Source organism: Macaca mulatta, chromosome 20, assembly GCF_049350105.2.
Source record: "Macaca mulatta isolate MMU2019108-1 chromosome 20, T2T-MMU8v2.0, whole genome shotgun sequence".
Classification (NCBI taxonomy): domain Eukaryota; kingdom Metazoa; phylum Chordata; class Mammalia; order Primates; family Cercopithecidae; genus Macaca; species Macaca mulatta.
Genome location: NC_133425.1, coordinates 27,446,710 through 27,474,247, shown reverse-complemented (window position 1 = coordinate 27,474,247; position 27,538 = coordinate 27,446,710). Strand labels below are relative to the sequence as shown.

At 48.0% G+C, this 27,538-nt stretch overlaps 1 protein-coding gene and 1 long non-coding RNA gene across 5 annotated transcripts in view; both read left to right on the top strand.

Annotated features, from left to right (window-relative positions):
• Positions 1-27,538, top strand: part of GSG1L (GSG1 like) — a 276,495-nt gene that overhangs the window by 137,296 nt on the left and 111,661 nt on the right. The gene's annotated exons all lie outside the window — the stretch shown is intronic.
• Positions 8,231-9,587, top strand: LOC144337960 (uncharacterized). Its single transcript, XR_013411624.1, has 2 exons — positions 8,231-8,368; positions 8,506-9,587. It is a non-coding gene; the product is annotated as an uncharacterized LOC144337960 (long non-coding RNA).

The following is a 27,538-nucleotide window of genomic DNA, read 5'->3' as shown; positions in this document are numbered from 1 at the left end:
ACTCCTTCTTCCTGGAAAATGCCCCACAGCTTACCGCCTCTCCGCCCCTAGGCATGCTGGGACCTCAGCCGGAAGTGCTGGCCCTGCCTATGTTGACATTTACACATCCTTTAAAGCCCTGATCAAATGCCATATTCTTTAAGAATTTTAATTCCTTTACTCAGGAATAATTGGTCCTCCAGGTTGGATGTAACAGAAACGTGTGAAGTGGGAACAAGACAAAGACTGTGAGCTGTCTCCCTAATATCTGTCCACCCTACTCTCCTTCCTCCAGAAGGAGTTTGGTTCTGTTTACCTGTCTGCTCTTGGGGAATGAGCTCCTAAATCCCCAGTCCAGGAATGAACCCTGATTGGTCTAAATCCACATGGCTATCCCGTCCCCTTGACAGTGATTGGTTTAGAAGTAGGTGCGTGATCCAGCGTTGCTGGGAGACTGGGGAAGGTTTCCTACTCTTAAGAGATGTGAGTCGACCTCTTCTTCCACTTCAGCTGGGATTGCTGCAGTCATATTATCACTGTAAGGGTCAAAATTAAGGACAACTCATCATCTATCATCCTCAGGATGGCAAAGCACAAATATGAAAATGTCCTTATCTGTGGTGATATTGTTGAGCTGCAAAATTAATCAACTCCAGAGATGTTTTCCTTCTAAGTTTTCTTTTGTGTGCAATAAGAAAATCCCTTATCGCTTAAGGGAGTTGAGTCAGGGCTTCCTGTTACTTGCAGCCTGAAGCACTCCTGCAGATACAAGGGCAACAGCTAAGTCAGTTCAGGTCTCCGTGCTCTTCAGGATATTATACAGGCATACAAAAGAAACTCTAAGGTTCTGTGGCCACATGACACAGAATTCATGACATTATTTATGCCAAAAAACTCAACACACAAAACTGTAGGTCCTGCATGATGTAAAAATGTATGCAAATTTTTAAAAAGATCAAAAGAAGATACTTTTTAGAAAATAATAGCTGTGTTAGGGTAGTACATTTGTTCATTTCTCTCTTGTAACCTTTAGTAATGTGTGTACACACATATACACACACGTATGCATATACATTACATAAAATATGCATACTCTGTATAGTACATAAATACTATAACCTTTTTAATATATCGATCAATAGTATTACAGTATATCTAAATGTACAATACTGTATATAATGTATATATTTGTGTATATAGACATTATATATATTTGTGCACATATTTATATATTTTTATAAGCATTTATATGTATATAATTTTTCTCTTACTGACGTAAATGCTTTATAAATATAAATATTACTTTTATAAACATCAAGCACTTAAACATGAAACTGAAGTAATCCTCACAAACCCTGAGTTAACACTATTGTTACTCCTATTTTACTTTGAGGAGACTGAGGCCCAGAGAGGTTAGGCCCTAAGTCACAGAGCAAGTGTGTGGTAGAGCCAAGATTTGAGCACAGGGTCCAGAGTTTGTTCTTTTAATTACAAGGGTGCACTCTCTCTGAGGGTACCTGAAGAAATGGCTCCCACAACACTATTTATAATTGGTCTTTCTGGCACTTTTTCTTTTCTCCCTCCCTCCCTCCCTCTCTCTCTCTCTTTCTTTCCCTCCCTTCCTATCTTCCTTCCTTCCTTCCTTCCTTCCTTCCTTCCTTCCTTCCTTCCTTCCTTCCTTCCCTCCTTCCTTCCTCTCTTCCTTCCTTCCTTCCTCTCTCTCTCTCTCTCTCTCTCTCTCTTTCTTTTGACAGAGTCTTGCTCTGTTGCCCAGGCTGGAGTGCAGTGGCACAATCTTGGGTCACTGCAACCTCCACCTCCTGGATTCAAGTGATTCTCCTGCCTCAGCCTCCCAAGTAGCTGGGACCACAGGTGCCCGCCACCATGCCTGGCTAATTTTTGTATTTGTAGAGACGGGGTTTCGCCATGTTGGCCAGGCTGGTCTCAAACTCCTGGCCTCAAGCTATCTGCCTGCCTCAGTCTCCCAGAGTGCTGGGATTATAGGTGTGAACCACTTTGCCCGGCCTTTCTGGCACTCTCTGGCACTTTCTGCCACATGCATGAACTGTGGATTTCTGGCGAGGTCTCCCCCTTTGCTCTTAGAATGTGGATGCCCCAGGGACAGGACTTTGACAAAAGGTGTTGGAGCTGTGGGAGTGAGGAGGGTCCTCCTGGGGAGCAGGAGCCTTCTAGGGGTACAGGGGCAGCAGATGGCTGTGGTGTGCTGAGTGCCACACAGGGGCCTGATCCTGGCCTGGAGCAGCAGAGCCAAGCTTAGTGGATGTGTCCAGTACATGTCTGAGCAGCAGGCTTTTTGCAGCCCGTGAATACCTGTTCAATTTGTCAAATCAGTTCATGCAAATAGTATGTTTAAAGGAAAAGCCAGGCATGGTGGCTTACGCCTGTAATCCCAACACTTTGGGAGGTCAAGGTAGGAGGATTGCTTGAGGCCAGGAGTTTCAGACCAGCCTGGGAAATATAGTGAAACTCCTTCTCTACAAAAAATAAGAACACTAGCTGGGCATGATGGTGGGTGCCTGTGGTCCTATGTACTCAGGAGGCAGAGGCAGGAGGATTGTTTGAACCCAGGGAGTTGAGGCTGCAGTGAGCTATGATTGCACCACTGCACCCCAGCCTGGGCAAGAGAGGGAGACCCCATCTCTACAAAAATATGTTAGAGCAGTCGGGGAGTTAGGAGTGATGAGGAGGCTTATGGGCATCCCCATGGGATGCCTCTACCTGTCTGTGTTTGGAGAGAAGGCTGCTGTGTAGGATTGGCTGTCATCCATCACTGGATTCTAACCCTGGGGCAAATAAATGTATTGGAGAGTCGTCCAGAGGGCAGTGCTGAAAGCTTGGGTCATGGGAGAAAGAATAGCGTAGAGTGAATAGAGAGGGACGAGATGGGGAGGGGGCACAGGGACTGGGAATTCAGGTCAGCATCCACATCAGAATCCCATCTTCCCACAGAGGTGATCGGTACTATCGATCGGGTTGGGGGTGATCTATTATCATTGAGTAGGGAAACTTACTAGTATATGAAATGTATTTGGTTATAGATATGTGAAGGAAAGGCATAATTATATACTTATATGGTCATCCATGCTGGGGAATATTTTGTAGTTACGTTTTGTTGGGAGAAATAGACTATATTGGATCAATAGAATTAGACAAATATCTTGGGCAGCAAGAGACTTGGAAACCTGGGAATGATAAAGAGAGAAAAACTGCAGTTTTGACATTCCTGAGGCCACAAGAGGGATGGAGGAAGGAGGGTAGTACAGAGGAGAGAGAAATAAGTCATTTTGGGGGTGTGAAGGATGGGTGATGGATAAGGAGAGGCACATGTGCATGGTCAGAACAAGGGTAAATAAATGAAATGTTGATGAATTTGTTTATTATGTTCTGATCATCAGCACTGAAGGACATAATGGACTCAGGAAGCCAAAAAAGAAAAAAAAAAAAAGAAAGATAGAGAAATGAAAAAGCAAAAGCAAAAGCAACCCTTCCCTGATGGTCTTTTGAGGGTTGGCTTAGGATATTAGAAATTGTGACATTCTGATGCCCCAGTCTGACTCCCTGTTTCTTTCAGCTGCCAACAATAATGGATCACAGGTACGATCAAGGCAGGGTCCTCATCTTAAGAAGGGGCTACCACGTAAGACAGGTCTCTAAAACAAGAACCTGGAAAAGAAACCAACACAGAGATCTGGTTATATACAGGGCATAGCCAAGCTATCAAGCCAGTTCCCCTAACGGAGGAACTGGGGTACAATTGAGAAAGCTCATGAGGGATGAGTAGGAGTTTTGGAGGGAAAATGAGGGAGAGGGAAATCCAGGCACATGAATGTGCCTTGCATGTCTCTTTTGGGGAATGGTGGGAAATTCATGTACCTGGGGCTTGTGGTGGTTGTGTTGTGAGAGATGAGGCTGTAAAAGTTAACAGGGATGATGTTTAAAAGGAATATGGCAGATACAAGGCTGTGGACTTTAAATAGTGGTGAGAATGACATTCAAAATCTTTAACAACACACAGGCACCAACCATCAGAACAGACGCTGGCCGTGGTGCTGGACCAAGTCTTGGCAGGGAAACTCCAGGGTTTTGGAGGGCGTGGGAGCAGTGTGTGTGTTGGATGGGGGGCTAGGGGTGGGGTGGGGAGAGAAGAGGTGAAACACTTGGGGAAGGTGCTGAAGACAGCAGGTACTTACTGGTATGAGCTGGTAGGAAAGTATTTCAATATTTGAACCATCAGAATGACTGTGCAGGTGCATATTAGCTGACCATCAGGCCTGAGTGGGGAGCAGGGGAGTGATACAACTGGATTTTTGCTTTGAAAAGTGGCTGTGGTTACAGCAAATGTTTGTTCACCAGGTGGATTGATGGGTAATAGAATTTCAGAATGGGTAGGGACCTGGGCTAATTTCATTCCATCTGATAGAACGTAAAGGTTTCCAGCCCTTCTCAGCCTGGGCCTAGCCAGAAATCACCTGTTTCCATCTGGCCCCTCATTCCCTGGGACTAAACATATTCCCAGCTCCTCTGGTTCTCTGCTCTTGGCCACTGCAGCCATGAAGCCTCTGTCCCTGCCTAGTTGTCTCTGCTCAGCCCTGTCTGGACACGCCTGCTGTGCCTTGCTCTTTCCTCCCCTCACCAGCAGGAGAAGTGGCAATCTTCTGGGATTTAATTACAGGTTCCCTGAGGGCCTTTCAGCCCATCACAGGCCTCCTGCAGGCTGCCGGCTGGGAGGGTGACAGGCGCATGCCGTGATGAACAGCGACTTCCCAGGATGGCTGCTATACCAAGTGGCCAGCCCACGCTCCTCAGGCTGCTCCGCATTTTCCTGAGCAAAACATGTCTCACTCCTATTTTGCAAGATCAGATAGCAAACGGGGAAAACACTTGCAGAGGGGAAGATGATAAAAGAGAGAGGGCCGTGCAGCCAGGGTGGAGGACAGAAGGCGCTGCAGTTTCCCTGGAGGTGGCGTCTGCCTCCCAACGACTCCTGGAAACTCTTTCCATCGTTAAATAATGACTTAGTAATTCTGCTCACCTTAATTAAGTCAGACTGGTGTGCTGACAACTCAGGTCCAGGTGGGGATCTTTTTGGCCTCAGGCAGCCATGCTACAGTCCAAAAAAGCCCATAGACTAGGGTCAGCAAAGATACGGCAGGCACACCACGATTCCTCACTCCTCCGCCCACACCAGACATTGTTAATTGATCATGCATGACAAAGTCCGAATGTTTTAGGAGCCTGGATGTGAGTTCTGGTTATTCAGAGTTGGGAATACTTTAAAATAAGACAGGCCGGGCGCGGTGGCTCAAGCCTGTAATCCCAGCACTGTGGGAGGCCGAGACGGGCGGATCACGAGGTCAGGAGATCGAGACCATCCTGGCTAACACGGTGAAACCCCGTCTCTACTAAAACAATACAAAAAACTAGCTGGGCGAGGTGGCGGGCGTCTGTAGTCCCAGCTACTCGGGAGGCTGAGGTAGGAGAATGGAATAAACCCGGGAGACGGAGCTTGCAGTGAGTTGAGATCCAGCCACTGCACTCCAGCCTGGGCAACAGAGCGAGACTCCATCTCAAAAAAAAAGAAAAAAAGAAAAAAAAAAAAGACAATAGGAGATTTTAAATTTTGGTCCTCTTAAAGTAAAATGGCTTCATGGAAAGTATGCCTCAAAGGAGGACATTCTGACAGAGCTATAATGCCCCTTCCCCCCAGTCAAGATTCCATAATCTTTTTTCAATTCAGTCCCCCTCGGAACATGCCATTTGGCATGGGATGGGATAGATCCTCATCAAGAGGGATGGGATAAATCCACTTACTGCTGCACTTTTGGTCCTTACTCCCAGGAAAATAAATAAGCATTGAAAGATACGGTTTTTTCTAAATACTCTGTCTCTTATTTTCCTTCTTTCAGGTGAAAATCCAATGATGTGGACTCCATATTATCAGCTAGGGCGTAATGTTGAACCCACTCCCCATCCTGTAATGTAATTTCTCCATTGGGTACCCACGTCTCCATCACTCTCAGCCTGTGTGGTCAGGGTGAGGCTGGCTCTATCTCCAGGGCTGGGCACACAGTCCAGGCCTGGCTGATTGGAATTTTCCATCTTCTTGGCTGCCATGATGAGTGCTGGATTCTAAGAGGCTAGATGTTCTGCTGCATTTGCTGAAAAAATGGAGCTCTCCTTCTCCTGGGTGTGGACCACGTTAGAGGGGTGTTTGCCTGGAGCTTCTGGTGAATGTCTTTGTCACCCCCGTAGGGAGATCCTGCAGATCCTCTGAGGTGAGACCGAGCTTGGCATGTTTTGAGGAACAGAAAGACAGAATGGTTGGGGCATGGAAGATAAGGAGAGAATGGTAGGAGATGGAGTCAGAGAGGAAGGTAGGGACCAGATGATGGGCGGCCATGAAGGCCATAGTAGGGAATTGGGAGATTTTGCTAACAGCAGTGGGAAGTCATTGCCACTTTGGGCATCCCCATTCCCTGGAACCTTCTTCGTACTGACTCCTTCCTCCATATTGAGTCATCTTGGATATGAGCAGGTTTGAATGGGAATTCAAAACTCTGGGCATCCCTAGGCTCTGCCTTTGTGATATGCGCAAGTTGCACTCATCTCTGGGCCTGTTTCTACTGTGGCTCATGATGGAATCGGACCAGTTTAAGGAGAATGGAGAGCTTTAATCTTTCATCCTTTCTCTTCTCAATTGGTAGTGCCTGCCTGGACAGCTGTGTGGAGAAGGATTACAAGGCGTCTCCCAGGCTCCGTGGGAGAGTGCCATGATCGATTAGCAATGTCTGCCCTGGGTAAAGGAACAGGAATGGTGAATCATCCATCTTAAGACTGCACACTCCCAGAGGTGTCTCCCATAGCATTTGATGGTACTTTACATCAGATGTATCAGAAGCTTAGAGCATCAGACCAAGAATAAAAATGTCCAGCAAGTTAGAGAACCTTTGCAGCACTTTCCATTTTACAAAGACTCTTCCTGTTCATTTTCTTGTTGGATCTTCACAGCCTCCTCAAACCATCTTATTTTTTCTTTTTCCTTTTCTTTTCTTTGCTTTTCTTTTTCTTTTTTTCTTTTCTTTCTTTCTTTCTTTTCTTTTTTTTTTAAGATGGAGTCTTGCTCTGTCATCCAGGCTGGAGTGCAATGGCACGATCTCCGCCTCACTGCAACCTCTGCCTCCCAGGTTCAAGTGATTTTCCTGCCTTGGCCTCCCAAGTAGTTGGGACCACAGGCGCCCACCACCACGCCTGACTAATTTTTGTATTTTTAGTAGAGACAGGGTTTTGCCATGTTGGCCAGGCTGGTCTTAAGCTCCTGACCTCAAGTGATCTACCTGCCTCGGCATCCTAAAATGCTGGGATTACAGACATGAGCCACCACGCCAGGCTCTCAAACCATCTTAATAGGAAAACAATCTGCTGTGTTTGCCCCATGCCCAGCATCCCTTTTTCTGGTAACCATACTTTAGTTGTTTTTTTCTGCTGGGTGTCAAGCTCTTTCTATGCTCAGGCCATGTGGTTTGTGACTGAGGATGAAGCAGGAGACCCAGGCCTATGGCAGTCAAAGCATCACAGTACCCTGTGGATGGGTTGATGGATTCATGACCAAATCAGAGGTTATGCAATGCAATGAAATGTCTGCTGCAAACTCAGGGGAAGAGAACTGTGCCCAGTGGATTTGAAGGTGGTAGGATGTGGGTCTAGGTATGTTGAGGCTGTTTCCTGTGGCCCTGAAAGCCGATTTCACACATTTCTCCTCAACTTGGCATTCAAAATCTGCCACAGTAGAAGGATTTGCTAAAAATCAGGGATTTTTTTTGGTCCCAAGAGCTGGCTTGGCTTCCAGCCACTTTCTTACCACGGCATGGAGTCTGAGACCCGAGCCACAGCATGGAAAATGGAGCCAAAAGTTAGAAAAGGACAGAGTCCTCTGTCTGGCTGTGCCCGAAGCCAGATCTGCTTTTTAGCTGATGAATTATTCTTCTGTTTATGCCTGTCGTGGTTGTATTTCTGTCCCTTGCAACTAAGAGAGGTCTGATATAAATTTTAGATTCAGCAGGCCAAAGAAAAGATGGTTTAATACTCATCTCTTTAAAACTCTGGGAATACTTCCCCACTGCCTTGGGAGGAATGGCTGGATTCTCACCTGGCACCCAAGGTTTTCTGCTGTTTGGCCCCACTTGCTCTCTCTGGCTTCAGATGAAGCCCTCCTGTGCTCTGGGTTGATTGGATTTCTTTTTTTTTTTTTTTTTTTTTTTTGAGAGGGAGTCTCGCTCTGTCGCCCAGGCTGGAGTGCAGTGGCCGGATCTCAACTCACTGCAAGCTCCGCCTCCCGGGTTTGCGCCATTCTCCTGCCTCAGCCTCCCGAGTAGCTGGGACTACAGGCGCCCGCCACCTCGCCCGGCTGGTTTTTTGTATTTTTTAGTAGAGATGGGGTTTCACCATGTTAGCCAGGATGGTCTCGATCTCCTGACCTCGTGATCCGCCCGTCTCGGCCTCCCACAGTGCTGGGATTACAGGCTTGAGCCACTGCGCCCGGCCTTGATTGGATTTCTTAACTGCCCTCAACAAAGTCTCCTCTTTTGCTCATTCTGTTCCCCTCTACCTGGAACACCCTTTCTTTCTCCACAGCTACATTCCTGTCATTGCTTAGGGTCCTGCTCATTCCCCCTGCATCCTTGGAGCTATGCCAGCTTCCCCCGCCCCTCTCTGTGAGCACACAGCACTTTCTTGATTGTAGAGTCGTCATGCCCAGCTCACTACCTCTTCTACATTTGAACCCTTTAAGGTCAGGGACTGCATCGGGTTCATCTTTGAATCCTTCCAAATACCTGTTACATCACCTTGCACAAAGCAGGCCATCAGGAAATACTTGTGAAGCCAACAGATCATTCTCAACCCAACAGCCAAAGTGATCTACTGCAAATGCAAATTATATTGAGCCTCCAACTTCTTTAAAACCCTCTGACCAGAATTCCTGCCTCACCGGCCTTTGGATTACAGAAACAAAGCATGAAGCAAGCTTGCTCCCACCTCAGGCCTTTGCACTTGCTCTGTATGGATTTATCTTCACCCAACTCTTTATTTAGCTTCCTCCTTCTTACCAGGATTTAGCTCAAATGTCACCTCCTCATAGCCATCTTGCCTGGACAGTCATAACTGATGTAGCCCCACTCTAGACATCTTTTTTTTTGCATTGAGTGATTTTCATTTTATTTTTTTCATTAATGATGATCAATACTTACATAGCACTTATAATGTATCACATCGTGTCCTAAACAAATATAGAAGCATATTAACTCATTTAGTCTTTAACAACCCCATGAGAGAGATGCCCCCATTTTACGCACAAAGAATGAGTGTCATAAGCTGGCTTCCCTGGAAACAGAGCCTGAGATGGGAATTCTGGTGCCCAGGAATTTCTGGAGAGATACTTCTAGGTAAAAGGGAGACAGCTGGGCGCAGCGGTTCATGCCTGCCATCACAGCTCTTTGGGAGGCTGAGGTGGGAGGATTATTTGAGGCCAGGAGTCTGAGATCAGCCTAAGCAACAGATTGAGATCTCATTTCTACAGATAAATAAATAAATAAATAAATAAAGGATTAAAAATATTAGCTGGTGTGGTGGTTTGCAACCCAACTACTTGGGAGGTGGAGGTGGGAGGATTGCTTGAGCCCAGGAGTTTGAGTCTGCACTGAGCTATTATTTCACTACTGTACTCCAGCTTGGGCAACACAGCAAGACTCTGTCTCTCTAAAAAAGTACATAAATACATAAAATATAAAAAGAAAAGCATGTTTAAGAGAGGGCAGAGGAAGGGAAATGAGACAGAAAGGGCAGAGTAAGGGAAATGGCATGGAAGGGGTGTGGTCTCCCCAGAGACTCACCCCCACCACGGGAAGCTCTGGAGTGTGAATTATACTACAGAGTTGGTTCCACCTTCAGCCACAGGAAGCACCCCTTTTTTCCTCATTGGGTGTCTCAGGGGTTAGAGGGAATAACCATAACCTTCCAGGTGAGCTGGTTCCAATTCAAACAAGGGCATGTTTCTGCAGAAGGGGACAGTGTGCTCCTTTGGTGGCTCAGTCATGGCAGCCAGGGAGGGATGCATCACTGCAAAGGGGATCTGGGTGGGCACCAGAAATATTCGCTGCAAAAAAAGGTTAGATGACTTGCCTGAGGGCTCCACTGGGTAAGTGGCAGAACCAGAATTTAAACCCAGGTTGTCTGTGCCTTTAACCTCTCTGCTGTGGCTGTCACTACCTGACATGATCCTATTGTATTTATTATCTTTTTTTAGAGACATGGTCCCACTGTGTTGCCCAGGTTGGAGTGCAGTAGCTATTCAAAGGCACAGTCATTGCTCACTGCAGCCTGCAACTCCTGGGCTCAAGCGATTCTCCCTTCTCAGCCTCCCCAATCCTACTGACTTTTGAAAACTTGTTTATTTTCAATCCCCTCAAGACAGCTGACTCATTAGTTTCATTTGTAGCTACGTCTCCAGCACCTTGAACAGCATGCGGCACATAGTAGGCACTCAGTAAATACCTGAGGCTTGAACGAGTGAATGAATGACTGAGAACTGTGGACCTGTGAGCCTAGGCAGCCAGGCTGACTCTCTTGCCTGTGGCTTTGTTTGCTCAGTGCCCTGCCCTGTGTGTCTGATCTTTATTTATGGCCCCACAAAGCCTTCTGCTGTTCATGGATTTCTTTCCTTTCAAATATTTCTTTTATAACCAAAATGAAAGTCTGGCAAATTCCCCCTAAATCACAGACTCCCTTGGCTGTTCAGCCCCCACCCTGCCCCTCCCTCCCTGTTTTCCAGTGAGTTTTCAAAACCAACAGGATATGTGCGTGTATGTGTGTGTGTGTGTGTGTGTGTGTCTGTGTGTATGTGTGAATATCCTCTGGGGGAAAAGATTCCTCTGCTCCTTCGTCGCCTCTCAGAGTCGCCATATCCATCAGCCTGGGCTTTGCCTCAGCTCTGATCAATACCTGCTTGGTAGTGTCTTAGTGATATCTGCGGTCAAGAGCCATTTGTTCCTTTCCTGGTTGCAGATAGATTCTCATCAAAACCCGTTTGGGATCACAGCCCTTCAATGATCACACATATGACATGGGAGCAGTAATCCCAGGACTCCGAAGTTGAGGCAGAAGAATGCTACCTGCCACTTGTCTACGGTCCCTTCCAGACACTTGTTATTTTCTAGGTGTGGGTGTAGCCAGGGGCAATCTGCAAGATATTTAGCATCTGGTAGGATGCAGGATTGACCTATCAGCCTGGTTGTATCCTTTTCCCATGATCTATGTATTATTATTACTAAAAATAATAGCTCTAGCATAGGGAATGCAACTTATGTGCTAGGCTCATTTGTGCTAGATGCTTTCAAAATTCCTCCTAAATTAGCCAGGCATGGCGGTGCGTGCCTGGAGTCCCAGCTACTCAGGAGGCTGAGGTGGGAGGATCACTAGAGCCTGGGAGGTTGAGGCTGTAGTGAGCCATGATTCTGCCACTGCACTCCAGCCTGTGCAACAGAGTGAGATCTTGTAAAAAAAAAAAAAAAAAAAAAAAAAAAAAAAAAAAAAAAAAGAAAGAAAAGGAAAAGGAAAAGAAAGAGAAAGCCTCTTAAAACAGCTCTGGGAGGCAGTATACTCACTTTGCATTTCAGGAAACTGAGGCTCGGAGAGAACCAGTATTCCATTCTTCATAATCATTACATTTAGAAGCTACAGAATAATATTCCATCCATATTATATGAACTTGGTACTCCACATTAATGATGTACCAAGTTCATATAACAATTCTCCTACTGCCAAGCCATTCATATTGTTTCCAGTCTTTTTGCTGGTATAAATAATGCAGCCCTGACAGTCCCTGTATCATTAGAGATTCCTTGAAGAATTCATTTTGGATGACTGTATAATATTTCATATTGTCAACGAAGACATGTGTACAAGGATACTAATTGCATCATTACTTATAATAGCAAAAAATGGAATGCTATTAAGCCACACAGAAAAATGCTCCTGAGACGATATTAAGTGAAAGTAACAGGGCGCGAAACTGCATTATCAGCACGCTCTTGGTTATAGAGGGAGGAAACTTACATATGCTTTAAAAAAAAAAAAAAAAAAAAAAAGGCCGGGCGCGGTGGCTCACGCCTGTAATCCCAGCCCTTTGGGAGGCCGAGGCGGGCGGATCACGAGGTCAGGAGATCGAGACCACCCTGGCTAACACAGTGAAACCCCGTCTCTACTAAGAATAAAAAAAAAATTAGCCGGGCGTGGTGGCGGGTGCCTGTATTCCCAGCTACTCGGGAGGCTGAGGCAGGAGAACGGCGTGAACTCGGGAGGCGGAGCTTGCAGGGAGCCGAGATCGCGCCACTGCACTCCAGCCTGGGTGACAGAGCGAGACTCCGTCTCAAAAAAAAAAAAAAAAAAACCTGCAACGAAATAGGTTCAAATTTTACCAGTTATTGCTGGTGGTGACCTTATATGGGAAACTATTTTCTCATGTTTCTGTATTTTTCAAATTCTTTCAGATGAGCATGTATTACTTTTAAATTAGAAAATAAGTAGAAAAAAATTTAAAATAATTAAATGTAGTTTGTGAGTGTAGGTCATTGCAATAGGATTGGGGCAGCAGAGTTTTCTTTAAAAGGACCAGAAAGTAAATATCTGGAGAGTAAATACTGGCTTTGTGAGCCACACAGTCTCTATTGTGGTTACTCACCTCTGCCATTGTTATATGAAAGCAGCCATAGATGATACACAAATGAATGAACGTGCTTGTGTTCCAATAAAACTTTACTTGTCTGTATTTCAATAAAACTTATTTACAAAAACAGGAGGCAGGGCAAATTTGGCCCATGGGCTGTGGTTTGACAACCCCTAGTCTAATCTCCCAAATCATTATTTTCCTTGAAAAAAACTGACTTTATGAAATATTGGAGTAAATACAAATGAATATTTATGAAAATAAGTTCAAAATACCAATAATAAGAATGCAGAGAATCACAAATTTAAGCAAAATACCATTACCATTGGCTTTGGATGCCTCAGTCCCTTGCCCTGAGATCCCAGCCCCCTCCCTCAAAGGCAACCTCTTTCTTGACTTCTACCTGGAACATTCCCTTGCATTTGTTCAGTTTCACCACAAGTTGGTATCACTAAATACACTGTATCTTTTTGCTTATCTTTGAACTTTAGATAAATTGGATGATGGTACGTGTGTTATCATGTTAACATGGTACATGGGTACACAGAGTTAACTTGTTTACATTGTGTTCTTAAGATTCTTCCACACTGGTCAAGTGCGGTGGCTCACACCTGTAATCCCAGCACTTTGGGAGGCTAAGGCAGAAGGATCACTTGAGCCCAGGAGTTTCAGAGCAGCCTAGGAAACATGTTAAGACCTTGTCTCTATTAAAAAAGAAACACAAATAAATAAAAAGATTCCGCCATGTTGATGTTTGTAGCCATTATCCATTTCTGTTCACAGCTTCCTAGCAAGCATTCTATGCTGTGAATACCTCACAATTTATTTATCCATTCTACTGTCGATAACCGTTTAGTTATTTCCAGGTTTTTATTTTTCCATTTCAAACTGTGCCGTTATGAACATTGCTGAACCTGTATTATGGTGCAAGAATGTCTTTAACTTTTATAAATCGTACTGGGATTGCTGGGTCGTAGGACACGAACATCTTCAACTACACTAGGTAAGGACAAATTGGTCTCTGAAGCGGCTGCATCAATCCGTGGAGCCACTCCCACCTTCTCCCCAGCATTTGCTATCTTCATACTAATCATTTTTAACCTTGATGTTGTTGTTATGAGTATATATGAGATCTGAAGACATAACAGCCAGACCAAACCTTTAGTCTTTTGTTTTGTTTTGGTTTTGAGACAGGGTCTTGCTCTGTTGCTCAGGCTGGAGTGCAGCGGTACAATCAGGGATCACCGCAGCCTTGACCTCCTGGGCTCAAGTGATCTTCCCGCCTCATCCTTCCGAGGAGCTGGAACTACAGGTGCACACCACCATGCCTGGCTAATTAAAAGAATGTTTTTAGTAGAGACGAGGTCTCACTATGTTGCCCAGATTGGTCTCAAACTCCTGGGCTTAAGCGATCCTCCTGCCTCAGCCTCTTGAAGTGCTAGGACTACAGGCATGAGCCACTGTGCCCAGCCAGACCTTTGGTCTTAATGCCAGTTGTCTGACCTTGAGTGGGCTTGGCTGTGAGGCATGCTGGGAGCTTGGGTTCATGGATGGTGAGACAGTGGTAGGAGTCAGACCCTCGTAGGGTTGGGGGAACTCACCAAGCCCCAGCCTGACCCCCGCAAAGCAGGTGACCAATGTCCTTATAGCTTGAATTCAAAGCTGATCAACAAATCATTCATTTATTCAACAAATGTTAAGGAATGCCTACTATGTGCCAGGCGCAGTTCAAGGCACTGGGACTCAGTGGCGTACAGGAGACAAAAACCCCTGCCCCTGTGGAGCTTCCACTCTCAAAGAGAGAAACAAACTTTCAAAAAAGTAAGTTGTCAATCACATGGAGTTATTAGATGGCAGTAAGTGTGGAGAAAAGTAAAGCGGGCTGAGGCTGTGAAGAGGGGCAGGAAGTGAGAGAGCGTTTGCATTCCAGACGGGGGGCCCGAGGGGGCCTTCTCAAGAAGGTGACATTTGAGCAAAGATCAAAGGAGGTGGAGGACAAAACCATGAGGATGCTGTGGGTCGCGGGTCGGGGGAGGGAGTGGGGAGGTTCCAAACAGCAGAACAGCAGGTGCACAGGCCCTGAAGCAGAAAATGCCTGGGATATTCAAACAGCAGCCAAGCAGCAAGGAGATGCCTGGAGTAAAGAGAGAAAGGGATGCGAGGCCAAGGCAGGAGGGTCACCTGAGGTCAGGAGTTGGAGACCAGCCTGGCCAACATGGCCAAACTCTGTCTCTATTAAAAATACAAAACATCAGCTGGGCATAGTGGCGCATGCCTGTAATCCCAGCTACTTGGGAGGCTGAGGCATGAGAATAGCTTGAACCCGGAAGGCGGAGGTTGCAGTGAACAGAGAATGTGCCACTGCAGTCCAGCCTGGGTGACAGAGTGAGACCCTGTCTCAAAAGAGAGAGAGAGAGAGAGCAAGAGAGAGAGAAAGGGAGAGAGTAAGAGGTGAGGCTAGAGAGGAAAGGAGGCCAGATCGTACTGGGCTACACAAACAGTGGGCTTGGCTGTGGCTGCCAAGAAACTCTGAGAAAGTACAGTCAGGCTGGGTGGGGGCAGCAGGATCCGGCAGCTGCTAGGGAGGAAGCGGGCAGGGTCAACAGGGAGTGCCAGGTCCCTAGCCCTTGCCTGGGGCTCAGGGCAGGGAACTGGAATTTTTTTTTTTTTTTGGTGGTGGTTGTTTTTTGCTCTGTCACCCAGGCTGGAGTGCAGTGGTGCAATCATGGCTCACTGCAGCCTCAACTTCCTGAGCTCAGGCAATCCTCCTGCCTCAGCCTCCTGAGTAGTACATGGCACAAGTGTGTGCCACCACATCTGGCAAATTTTGGTATTTTTGTAGATACAGGCTTTCACTATGTTGCCCAGGCTGGTCTTGAACTCCTGGGCTCAAGCAATCCTGCCATCTTGGCCTCTCAAAGTGCTGGGATTCCAGGCAAGAGTCACCATACCCAGCATAGAACTGGAGTTCTTGGGTAGACTGCAGCAGGCTCCCGCATGTGTCAGTCATCCTGATCAGGAGCTTTTGTACCTGTATGTGTTTGGGTGTCTGTGATGGGAAGACTGAGGATCATGAACCATGCAGTTCATCATCTGTGGCAATAAGACTGATGAACTAGAAAGCTCCATGGCCCCAAATGGCCTGGTTCAAACCCTGGTCTTGCCATTTTCTAGTTGTGTGACCTTAAGCAAGTCAATGGACCTTCCATGTCTCAGTTTCTTGACTATAAAATGGGGATAATCGGCCGGGCGCAGTGGCTTAAGCCTGTAATCCCAGCACTTTGAGAGGCTGAGACGGGCGGATCACGAGGTCAGGGGATCGAGACCATCCTGGCTAACACGGTGAAACCCCGTCTCTACTAAAAAATACAAAAAACTAGCCAGGCGAGGTGGCGGGCGCCTGTAGTCCCAGCTACTCGGGAGGCTGAGGCAGGAGAATGGTGTAAACCGAGGAGGCGGAGCTTGCAGTGAGCTGAGATCCGGCCACTGCACTCCAGCCTGGGCGACAGAGTGAGACTCTGTCTCAAAAAAAATAAAAAATAAAAAATACTTTTATTATTTTATTTAATAAAGTACTTTTGTGAAGATTAAATCAGTTGAAATAAGTCAAGTGATTCAAACAGCATGAGTAGTATAGTAAGTACTTTATAAATACTCTTTCTTATTAGTTGTAGTATTTCTCTTGAATACAACATTTGTCCTTGTCCCAAATATGGACCAGATCAGGAGAGGCATGAAAAGATGCACATCAGCTGGGTGTAGTGGCTCACACCTGTAATCTTGCACTTTGGGGGGCCAAGTGGGGCAGATCACTTGAGGTCATGAGTTTGAGAACAGCCTGGCCAACATGGTGAAAACCTGTGTCTACTAAAAAAAAAAAAAAAAATAGCCGGGCATGGTGGTGGGTGCCTGTAATCCCAGCTACTCAGGAGGCTGAGGCAGGAGAATCACTTGAACCTGGGAGGTGGAGGTTGCAGTGAGCTGAGATTCCACCACTGCGTTCCAGCCTGGGCAACAGAGCAAGACCCTGTCTCAAAAAAAAAAAAAAACAAAAAAAAACAGATGCACATCATTTAATTGTTGTGTGCTCATGGGCAAGTTACATTGCTTCTCCAAACCTTGGTGTTCTTAACAATGAAATGGGACTCTGAATGCCCTCTTTAAAGGATCAGCAGTGACAGCTTATAAAGATCTGGGTGCAGGCTGGGCACAGCGGCTCATGCATGTAGTCCCAGCTACTTGAGAGGCTGAGGTGGGAGGATCACATGACTGGATCACATGAGATCGAGACTGCTGTGAGCTATGATCGCACCACTGCGTTCCAGCATGGGCAACAGAGCAAGACCCTGTCTCAAAAAAAAAAAAAAAAAAAAAAAAAAAAGCTGCAGTACAAAGTCATGCAGGTGTCTGGTTAGTTCCTTCATTGCCTCCCTCCTTCCATCAGCATTGTCCTCTCTGGGGCCAGGTCGGTGGTGGCTCACGCCTGTAATTCCAACACTTTGAGAGGTTGAGGTGGGAGGCTTGCTTGAGCCTAAGAGTTCAAGGCCGCAGTGAGCCATAGTCACACCACTACACCACTGCAGTTTAGTTTGGGTGACAGAGTGGGACCCTGTCTAAAAAAAAAGAAAAAGAAAAAGAAAAAGAATTATCCTCTCTGGAGTAGTCCAAAGGCAGATAGCGAATGAGGTGTGGGTCCTGACTTCTGGGACCCAAAATCTCACAAGGCAGAAAAATAATGGTATGACAATGAGGTAAGCACCATAGCGACAGGATAGCAGCTAACTAGAAGGAATGCTTGCTGTGTGCCAGATACTCTGTGAAGCCCCTCCCATGGGATATCTATGAGATGGGTGATGTTATTGTCATCCCCATTTTCAGGTGGGGAAACTGAGGTTTAGAAATGTTAAATGAGGCCGGGCGCGGTGGCTCAAGCCTGTAATCCCAGCACTTTGGGAGGCCGAGACGGGTGGATCACAAGGTCAGGAGATCGAGACCATCCTGGCTAACATGGTGAAACCCCGTCTCTACTAAAAATACAAAAAAAAAAAACTAGCCGGGCGAGGTGGCGGGCGCCTGTAGTCCCAGCTACTCGGGAGGCTGAGGCAGGAGAATGGCGTAAACCCAGGAGGCGGAGCTTGCAGTGAGCTGAGATCCGGCCACTGCACTCCAGCCTGGGCGACAGAGCGAGACTCCATCTCAAAAAAAAAAAAAAAAAAAAAAAAAGAAATGTTAAATGATGGGCCCCAGGTCCTTAGAGCTGGTAAGTGCAGACACCAGGACTTGAGCTACACTATCTGACTCCAGTCCATTTTAATGCAGAGGGGTACAGAGAAGTGAGCTATCAGCCCTTGGGGCGGGGTGGGAAGAGGAGGTTACTGAAGCCCTCAGTGGGATGAGACACTGAGCTGAATCTTGAAGGATGTGTAGGAATTGGCCAAGCAAAACACTGTGGTTTAAATGTTTTTGTCCTCTCCAAAAATTCATGTGTTGGAAACTTAATCCCAATGCAATGGTGTTGGGAGTTTCAGCCTTTGGGAAGTGTTTAGGTCATGAGGGCTCCATCCTCAAGAATGGATTAATGCTGCTGTAAAAAGGGTTTGCAGGAGTGTGTTAACTCTCTCTTGCCCTTTTGCTTTCTACCACGCAAGGATGCAGTAAGAAGGCCCACACTAGAAAAGGCACCTTGATCTTGGACTTCCCAGCCTCCAGAACTGTGAGAAGTCAATTTCTGTTTCTTAAAAATTACCCAGTCTCTGGTATTCTGTTATAGCAGCACAAAACGGACTAGGAAACAGACCAAAGTGTAGACAGGACGGGCAGATGGAAGAGCACTTGCCAAGGCTCTAGAGACTTGGGCGAAATGTAACATGCATCAGTTCTCTATTGCCATGACAATGCTGCATACTGATCACAACCTTCAGAGCTCTGCAAGAACGAGCGTTTACTGCTTCAGCATGTGGGGTGGTCAGCTTCATGGTTTTGCTGATTGTGGCTAGCTTGCTCTATGTCTAGGCACAGACGGACTGTTTGGCTGACCTAGGCCAGCCTCAACTGGGATGATTAGGTTCTGCCCGCTGGGTCCTTCATCCTCCAGTAGGCTAGCCTGGGTGACAACAGGTGCAGGCAAGAGGCATTGCACTGGTTGTGCAATGTGCTTGTGTCTCATCCACTAACATCCCACTGGCCAAAGCAAGTCCCATGGTTGAGCTCAAAGTCAGAAGTGGGAGAGTATTGCAAAGGATACAGACACAGGAAGGGTGAATAATTTGGGACCATGCTTGCAATCTACCAGGTAGGTAGTTTAGGGGAGTTGGAGGGTGGGGCACGGGGAAGCTGCAGATGCAGTTGCCAAGGTCACAGGGGACAAGTTTGTGGAGGATGGGCAAATGTGGGCCGATGGGAAGTAAGAAGGAGTCAGAGGCTGTTGCAACCACAAGAAAGGACACAGGCCTAGATCAGGCAACAGCAAAGGGGATAGAAAAGACTGATTATGCTACATTTGTCCTGTAAAAACCAAGACAGCCAGGCTGAGACACTTGGTCTGTTACACAGATGTCACAGATGGTTCCTGGGATATAATTGGCCTTGGCCTCTGCAGAAAGGTTAATTGCTCAGATCACACAGTCTGAAGCTTCTGGAATGGACAGAGTAGTTCCCCAATTAAAACCCCAGAGCCGCAGAGCTTTCTGTCTCCTCTGATCACTTGGCCAGGGCTGCACAGGGCAGACGAGGGGCAGAGATGCTGGGAGCCTTGTCTATGAAGGAGTTGATATCCCCAGAGGGAGACTAAGAAATGAACAAACATTCCAGGGCTGGGACAGACATCCTTGCAGGGACAGTCAAGGAAGGCAAAAGGCTGTTTTGGCTGCAAGAGAAAAAAAACTCATTTCAAACAAACTTGAACCAAAGTAGGAGTTTACTGGCTCCATAACTCAAGTATCAGGGACATATCACAGTCAGGCACAGCTGGATCAAGGCGCTCCCACAATGCTCTTAGGAGCCAGCCATTCTCTCTCTGCTCGGCTCTCCTGGACTTCATTCTGAGGGGGTCTGTGCTGGCAAAGGTGCTCCCGGCAGCTCCAGTTTCCACTTTCTCCAGTTTAGCAACTCCCAGTGGAAAGGGACCGCCTCTTCAACAGATGCTTCTGCAAATTCCCAGGGCTGGCTCTGATTGGCCCAGCTTGAGTCATGTGCCCATCCCTGAACTAATCACAGTGGACTCTGAGGATACTCACCCAGCGGCTGGAGGCAGCTGGGCTGTCCTCCACACTGCAAGTGCTGAGAATGGGGTAGTGGAGGTCTCTGGAAGGAAAAGTGGGTTCTATTTCCAAGAGGGATGCTGGGCTGGCCCAGGGCACAGGAAGGGGAGTGGAGGTGGTGAGACGGGGTGTTGACACCCATTAGGGTCTCGGGAGTCACGTCACAGAGGGGATGGCCCTTCAAGTTGAGTCTGACTGCCCGTTTCACAGATGGGTAAACTGAGGCAAAGATATGATCATTTCAAAATGAGATCGCTGCTAGGGAGACAATTAAACAAGATGTCAGAATGGGGCGCGGCCAGGGGAGAGAAGGTTGAGGAGGTGAATGGGTTAGGATCTTTCTGGTTTCTTGATGAGGAGCTGACATTTGAACTGAGACCTGAGTGGAGACGAGGAATCAGCCCTGTGAGAATAAGAGGAAAGAACATTCCAGGGGGAGTAGGAGGCGCAGAGGGCCCCGGGCTGAAGCAAACTTGGTGTCCTAGGGACCTAGGCTGCTGGACACACTGACATCTCAACACTGCCCTAGACCCCCAGGAAAGCGGTGGGAGGTAAGAACCAGGGAGGTCACACTCCAGCTTTTCAGAGCCTGGTGGGCAGGACTAGTCACACAGCAAGGGAGCCTGGGCAAATTAAGGGGATTGCATGGCTTCTGAGTGGGAAGTCTGTAAATGTTTCCGCCAGGCAAACCCACCCTCCCATCACTATCTTCTACTAGAAGCTCTTATTTGAAAAATTTTGCTTAATATGCTGACTACAAGCTCTATCTCATGAGTGCCTTAATTTAAATTTTATTACGAGTGAGGTCGAATTAATTTTTTCCATAGGATTTCAACTAGGTTGGTTTCTTCTTTTGTGAGCTATGTGGAAACCTAACCTTTTGAGCCTCCTTAAAAAACTTTTTTTTTTTTTTAAACCTGAAACAGGAGGCATTTGGAAGCTGTGATCTCAAAGGCCCTGTCCAACTTGTATATTCCCGTGGATTCTCTGATCTTTAAAAATACCAAAGGAAATGCCATTTATATTGGCAAAAGCTTTGTGGGTGCCTCCCAGATGAGAGAATAAACCCCTGAAGTTGGTGCGTCTAGATATTTTTAGACTCCTCTGCCAGAGTGATAAAGCCAGGATCCTTTTGGTCAAGGTGGTGAGGCGGGGGTGGGAGTGGGAAGGTGGGGGAAGGGTAGTGGCAAGAGAAAAGATGCTGTCTACTTTCAGGGTAATAAGATAGAGATTCTGAGCTCACCATAGACTCAGGCAGGATCATGCATCATGCGTCCCCCGCCCCGCCCTGCCACCAAGATGAATGCCCTACTGAGATGGAAGAAGTACATTCTTCGTGCTAGGATAGACCCTTCATGTACCTTTGCAGATAAGCCTTAAAAGATTTCTACCCACAAATATTTTTTCATTATTCTGTCCATGTCTTAAAGATGCTGGCTCAAGTCTGTAATCCCAGCACTTTGGGAGGCTGTGGGAGGATTGCTTGAGGCCAGGAGTTCAAGAGGAGCCTGGGCAACAGAATGAGACCCTGTCTCTACAAAAAAATAAAATTCACCAGGCATCATGGCACATGCCTGTGGTCCCAGCTACTTGGGAGGCTGAGGGGGGAGGATCACTTGAGCCCAGGAGGTGGAGGCTGCAGTGAGCTATGATTGTACCACTGCAGTTCAGCCTGGGCAACAGAGTGAGACCCTGTCATTTAAAAACAAAACAAACAAACAAACAAAAGATTCTGGCATGAACGTGAATAGCATTTTCTCCTTCGTGTGGTCCAGCCAAGTGCTCAGTAGAAGTTAAAGAAATGTCCGCTGTTAAGAAACAGAGTCCTGAGTTGGAGACCATGCTCTGTTAGAAGCCGTGTGACCTTGTTCAAATCTTGTTCCCTCTCTGGGGTGAATTCGTAGCACGGAAAAATGCAGTGGGATGCTCTCAATCATGATTGGGTTTCTGAGTTCTGTGAAGGGTTGGAAACTCGTGTCCTAGGCCTCACCGTTGTGTTTGAAAAGATTTTAATTCATTATTTTTTCAAAATGAGGAGATCTCATGTAAAACCCAAGATTTCTGGTTTCTTTGGAAGAGCTGGAAGATCTGGCAACCCCGAGTGCACATTCCCACCTGTCGGCTGCAGCTGTGGCTTCTCCTGGGATGTGACCCTCCCTGAATGGGACCCCTCCAGGTGGCTGCAGCTGCCACAACTTTCTGTCCTCTTCTTGACATGGAAGCAGAGCATTCACCCCCATTTATGACTGTGCTTTTACCTCTCCTTAAGGTGGAAAGTGAGAGACGACTTGTAACCGTGTTTCCATCAGAGGTGGGGAAAGCATGTGCAAAGGCCCTGGGGTGGGAATGAGTTTTGTGGCTGGAAAGGAGCCTCAGGGAGGAAGGGGAGGGAGATAAGGCTGGAGAGGTGGGCAAGGACCAGGTCACTTAGGGTCCTGGAAGAAACCTGGATTTCACTTTGAGTATGATGGGACACCATTGGAACATTAGAGGGCTTTATGGAGGGGAGATTCGATTTACATTCTGGAAAGATCCTTTTGGCTGCTGAATGGTGATACATGCTAGGGAAAAAAAGAAAAAGGAAGGCGGGCTAGGGGGTATTGGGGAGGGGCATTGGCAATTTTAAATAGTGGGGTCAGGGAAGACATCACCGAGAAGTGACATTTAGGCCAAACTTAGAAGACTGGGCATGGTGGCTGACACCCTTAATCCCAGCGCCTTGGGAGGCTGAGGCAGGAGGATCACTTGCGCTCCGGAGTTCAAGACCAGTTTGGACAATATAGCAAAACCCCATCTCTACAAAAAATTTAAAAATTAGCTAGGCATGGTGGTGTGTACCTGTGGTCCCAGCTACTTGGGAGCCTGAGGTGGGAGAGCATTGCTTGGGCCCAGGAATTCAAGGTTACAGTGAACTATTCAGGCCACTGCACTCTGGCCTGGGTGACAAAAAAAACTTCCAAAACCTTAGGGCAGGTGGGGAGACACAGGGGACAGCGTTTCATGCAGAGGGAGCAGCAAGGGCAAAGTCCCCGAGGCAAGAGTGTGCCTGCCGCATTTCGGGAACAGCAAGGGGGCCAGGGGGCCTGGAGGGAGGTGAGCGAGGGGAAAGGGGGCAGAAGATGGGGTCGAAGGTGAGGGGGAGTTAAAGGCCATTGTACAGGTGGCCGCTGACTCTGACAGGTGAGTGAATGCCGAGTCAGCCGGAGCCCACCCTCAGTATCTTCATAGGACCTTGCCGGGGGTTGGGGATGGTCTCTGTCTTGACTGGGGGACTTCCTGGGGCTGGGACTTCCAATTCTGGGCACCAGGATACTGCACTCTGTCCGCCAAGCCCCTGACTTCTGGCCTGCCCTGGAGTATTTGGTCCCTGGTGGCTCATTGCAGCTTTGAGGCCACTCTCCCTCCAGGGACATCTTAGCACCTGGAGCCCCCTCCACCATGCACTCAGAATGGGCCTTGGTGGAGAGATGGGAGAAAAGGTTGATGGAGGTGGGTGGGAGTTCTGCAGCCCCCTTAAGTACTCGTCCCTGTGGGACACACATCAGAGGAAAGTGACCTGGGGTCTTCAGGGGGTGACTGTACTCTGTCTCCCACAGGCAGTCTGTCTCCTCTCCCCTGTCTTGGCCGTGCTTTCCACCATTTGGGCGATTGCCCCTGCTTCCCAGGGAGCCCTGCAGGAGTGTCCCCACGGGGCAGCACTGATGCCAGGCCCGCTTCCCTCTCTCTGTGTGGCAACCAGAGGGAATCCCGGGTACCCAGGTCCGACCACGTTGCTCCCTGGTGAGAGGTCTCCCACAACTCCCTACTGCCTTGGGGTCAAGTGGCCTCTTCTGCGGGCTCCTAGCCACCAGGGTTTGGACTCTGGATCCAGCTCCAGGTTCCCGCTCCCTGGGTCTGGTTCTTCTTACTGGACTCCCCGTTGTTCTTCAAGACCTCCTTCAGCTCCTCCTCCAGAAACCCCTGGGACTCCCGTGCCTGAGCCAGGCTGGTCCCTTCTGGATCCCTGCAGCCCCTGGTCACTCAACTTGCCTGGCAGTGGGCCATCACTGCTTTGCCTGGCTGTGTCCTTGTCTCTGTGGTTCACGCTGAGAGCCGCCTTTCACTGCCGCATCCCAGCTGCAACACGGCACCCGACACTGAGCAGCAACAGGAAACAAAAGATGGTACCCGCTGGGCACTCGCTGGGCACTCTGTGGGTACCCCGTCCTGTTCCCGCATGTGTCACTAAATCTTCGCTGCAGCCCTTAAGGCGGACATCGTTTTCATTCCATTTTACAGACGAGAAAACCAAGGCCCAGCCAGATTGAAATAACTTGCCTAAGGCACCCTGCTGATAAGCTGAGGAGGTGGGATGTGAACCCACCCTACCTGGTTCCAGAGCCCTGCTCTTGTCCCCTCCTCCATCCCTCCCTGCTGAAAGTGAGCTAATGAGTGAGTCAGTGAATCCGGATGACCAAAGCCCCCCCACCAGTGGCCCCTGCCTTCTCCCTCTCCGTGCTCTGAAGCTTGGGCGAATCTCCCCTGTCTCGTCATCGGCACCCACGGGGTCTGCGCCGCCAGCCTCACCACCCCCTCCTTCCCCACCTCCTGAAGCCAGATTCCCCCTTGGCATCGGCCTCTCTGCAGAATCGCCTTCCCTCCCCGCAAATGTCACCAGAGGGGTTCCAATCGCCAAAGCCCGTGGCCTTTTCTCATCTCTCGGTCTTCATTTCCCTTGACCTTTTGGTGGTATTCACGACAGTGGCTCCCTCCTGCTGGAAACAGTTTTTTCCCTCAGCCTCTCTGCTGCTGAACAACTCTGGCCGTCTCCTTCTCCTCTTGGCTGGTGGCATTTCTTCACTCAATCATTTAGCGAATTCTTTGCTGAGCGCCACCCATGCCAGAGCCAGACGTGGTTCCAGGAGCGGGTGCTGGACAGACAGACAACATCCTGCCAGACCAGACCTCAGTAAACCAATGAATAACACCACTTCCAATAACCAGGAGGGCAGAGGGGATAGTACAATAGGGGAAATGACTGAAAGTGACTGTGCGTGACGGGAGTGGTGGCTGCTTTCAATGGAGGAGTTGGGATCATCTGAGCTAGGAAGCGGCCAGTCAAGTGACGCTGGGGGAAGAACACTGGGCCAAGGGCACAGCAAGTGCAAATGCCCTGAGGTGGCTTTGGAGGAAGGGAGCTGCCCGTGAGGCTGGAGTGTGGAGGGACAGGGAATGACAAAGGGTACGCAGTGGCCTGACAATCTGGTAGAAACGCAAATGTCAAGTCATGGAGTTGGGGTTTATCCCAAGCTCTACGGGGCATCACCAGAAGGTTGCAGGAGGAGAGAGACCCGATCGTATTTACATTTTTAAAAGGTACCTCTTTCTCATAAAACAGTCCGTGTATCCGAACGATCTGGGGCACTTGCTCGAAATGCAGATCCCAGCCTCTTCCCAAACCTGCAACATCAGATTCCATAGGGGCCAGCCCAGGAATCTGCATTTTAACGTGCATGCACAAACTTGAGAACCACTCCTGTAGCAGAGATTCTTCACTTGGCCTTAGCCAAGAAACAATAGCAGAGACGGTTAACCTGGATGTTTCCAGGTGGCCAGTGGACAGGATTCAGGATCTAAGAATCGAGGTGGCAGGATCATGCTAACTTTCACTAGCCTGTCACTAGCCATTGGCATCTTCCTTTGTGACGTGTGGCAGCAACAAACCTCAGTGGACCAGCTGCACCTGGGGCTTTGACACCAATCGAAATCACAGATTTTTTCCATCACACATTACAGGGGTTGCAGATATTTTGAAATACCGCTTCCCTCCTCACTGCTTTGAAGTTACTGTAGTTATTAGACGTGCACTAGATCTTGTTATATCCCGTGTCAATCAAGAAGTATGTGTACTAATATTATACATCTAATTTTTAAATATTTATTTCTTGAGACAGCGTCTCGCTCTGTCACCCAGGCTGGAGTGCAGTGGTGCGATCTCGGCTCACTGCAACCTCCGACTCCCAGGTTTGAGGAATTCTCCTGCCTCAGCCACCTGAGTAGTTGGGATTACAGGAGCACGCCATCATGCCTGGCTAAGTTTTGTATTTTTAGTGGAGACAGCGTTTCACTATTTTGGCCAGGCTGGTCTTGAACTCCTGACCTCAGATGATCCACCCACCTCGGCCTCCCAAAGTGCTGGGATTACAAGTATGAGCCACCATGCCTGGCCTATGTATCTGTTTGTTTGGTTTTTTTTTTAATGTTTTGATAATTCCATTCCAATATAATTGGTTTTCTTTGCAATTCTGCGTGTATTTGTTTTATGTGTTGAAAAACATCATTCTAAGTAAGGGTCCATGAGGCTTCACCAGATGCCAAAGGGATCTGTGGGCTGGAAAATGTGCAAAGCTGGAGAGGGAGGCTCAGATAGACCTAGGCACCATTTCTAACTCCCCCTGCCAATGCTGCGAGATCTTGGGTGAATCTCTTTCCCTCTGTCTGCCTCAGTGTCGTTACCTGGAAGATGGAGCCTGGTAGCTTCTACCTCAAATGCTTGGAAAGAACCAGCCAGGCCCCCCAAGCAGGCATCAGGGAGGTGCTCTGAGACCAGCTGGGCCTCTCTTGCCATGGGAGATGGGCTGACCAGGCTTTGAATCCCAGCTCTGCCACTTACTTGCCCATATGGCCCTGGGATGGGGACTTGACCTCTTCACCTGCCTCAGTTTCCTCACCTCCACGATGTGGAGACAGTAATAGCGCCCAAGTCATAGGGTGGTTGTGGAGATGAATTGAGTTTCTATTTGTCAAAAAGGTGCCAGCTCAAAAGGGTGCCAGCACCCTCCGTGGATGCTGTAGAGTGTGGTTGTCACTGGGTGTGTGTCTCACTCGCAGGTTCAATTTGGGGTTCCCAGAGGACTGGATCCAAGTCCTGTTCTGTCTGCATTCCCAGGACACAGCGTCTGGGTTTGTGCAGTCACTGCTATTTTTCAGGTGGGATTGAGGAGGAAGGACAATTACATTAGTGCTCGGGATGGGGAGACTGAGTTGGAGTACCATCAGGCCACAGGGGACCCCGGATTCAGCAACGGAGGTGCAGAGAGGCAAGGAGCAGAGACTGAAGGCTGCCTGGTCTTGAGATCCTGGGCAAACGTGGAATCCACATCACCCAGTTGGACAGTACCTCCCCACCACCCACTCAGTCTGGCTCTGTTAGGCTTGAGGCAGCTGAGAATTTTTTCTTTATTCTTTGCAAGACAGAATCTGTTCTCTTCTGTTAAAATGGGGACAGCTAGCATGTATTGAGGTCTATCGGGAGTGAACCCTGGGTTATGCCTCTTTACACGTATCTTCTTGTTATTTATTTATGTTTTTGAGCAAGGGTCTCCCTCTGTCACCCTGGCTGGAGTGCAGTGGTACAGTCATAGCTCAGTAGCCTCAACCTCCCTAGCTCAAGCAATTCTCCTGCTTCAGCCTCCTGAGTGGCTACCACCACAGGTGCGTGGCACCACACTTGGCTAATTTTTTAAATTTTTGTAGAGACACTGTGTTGCCCAGGCTGGCCTTGAACTCCTGGGCTCAGGTG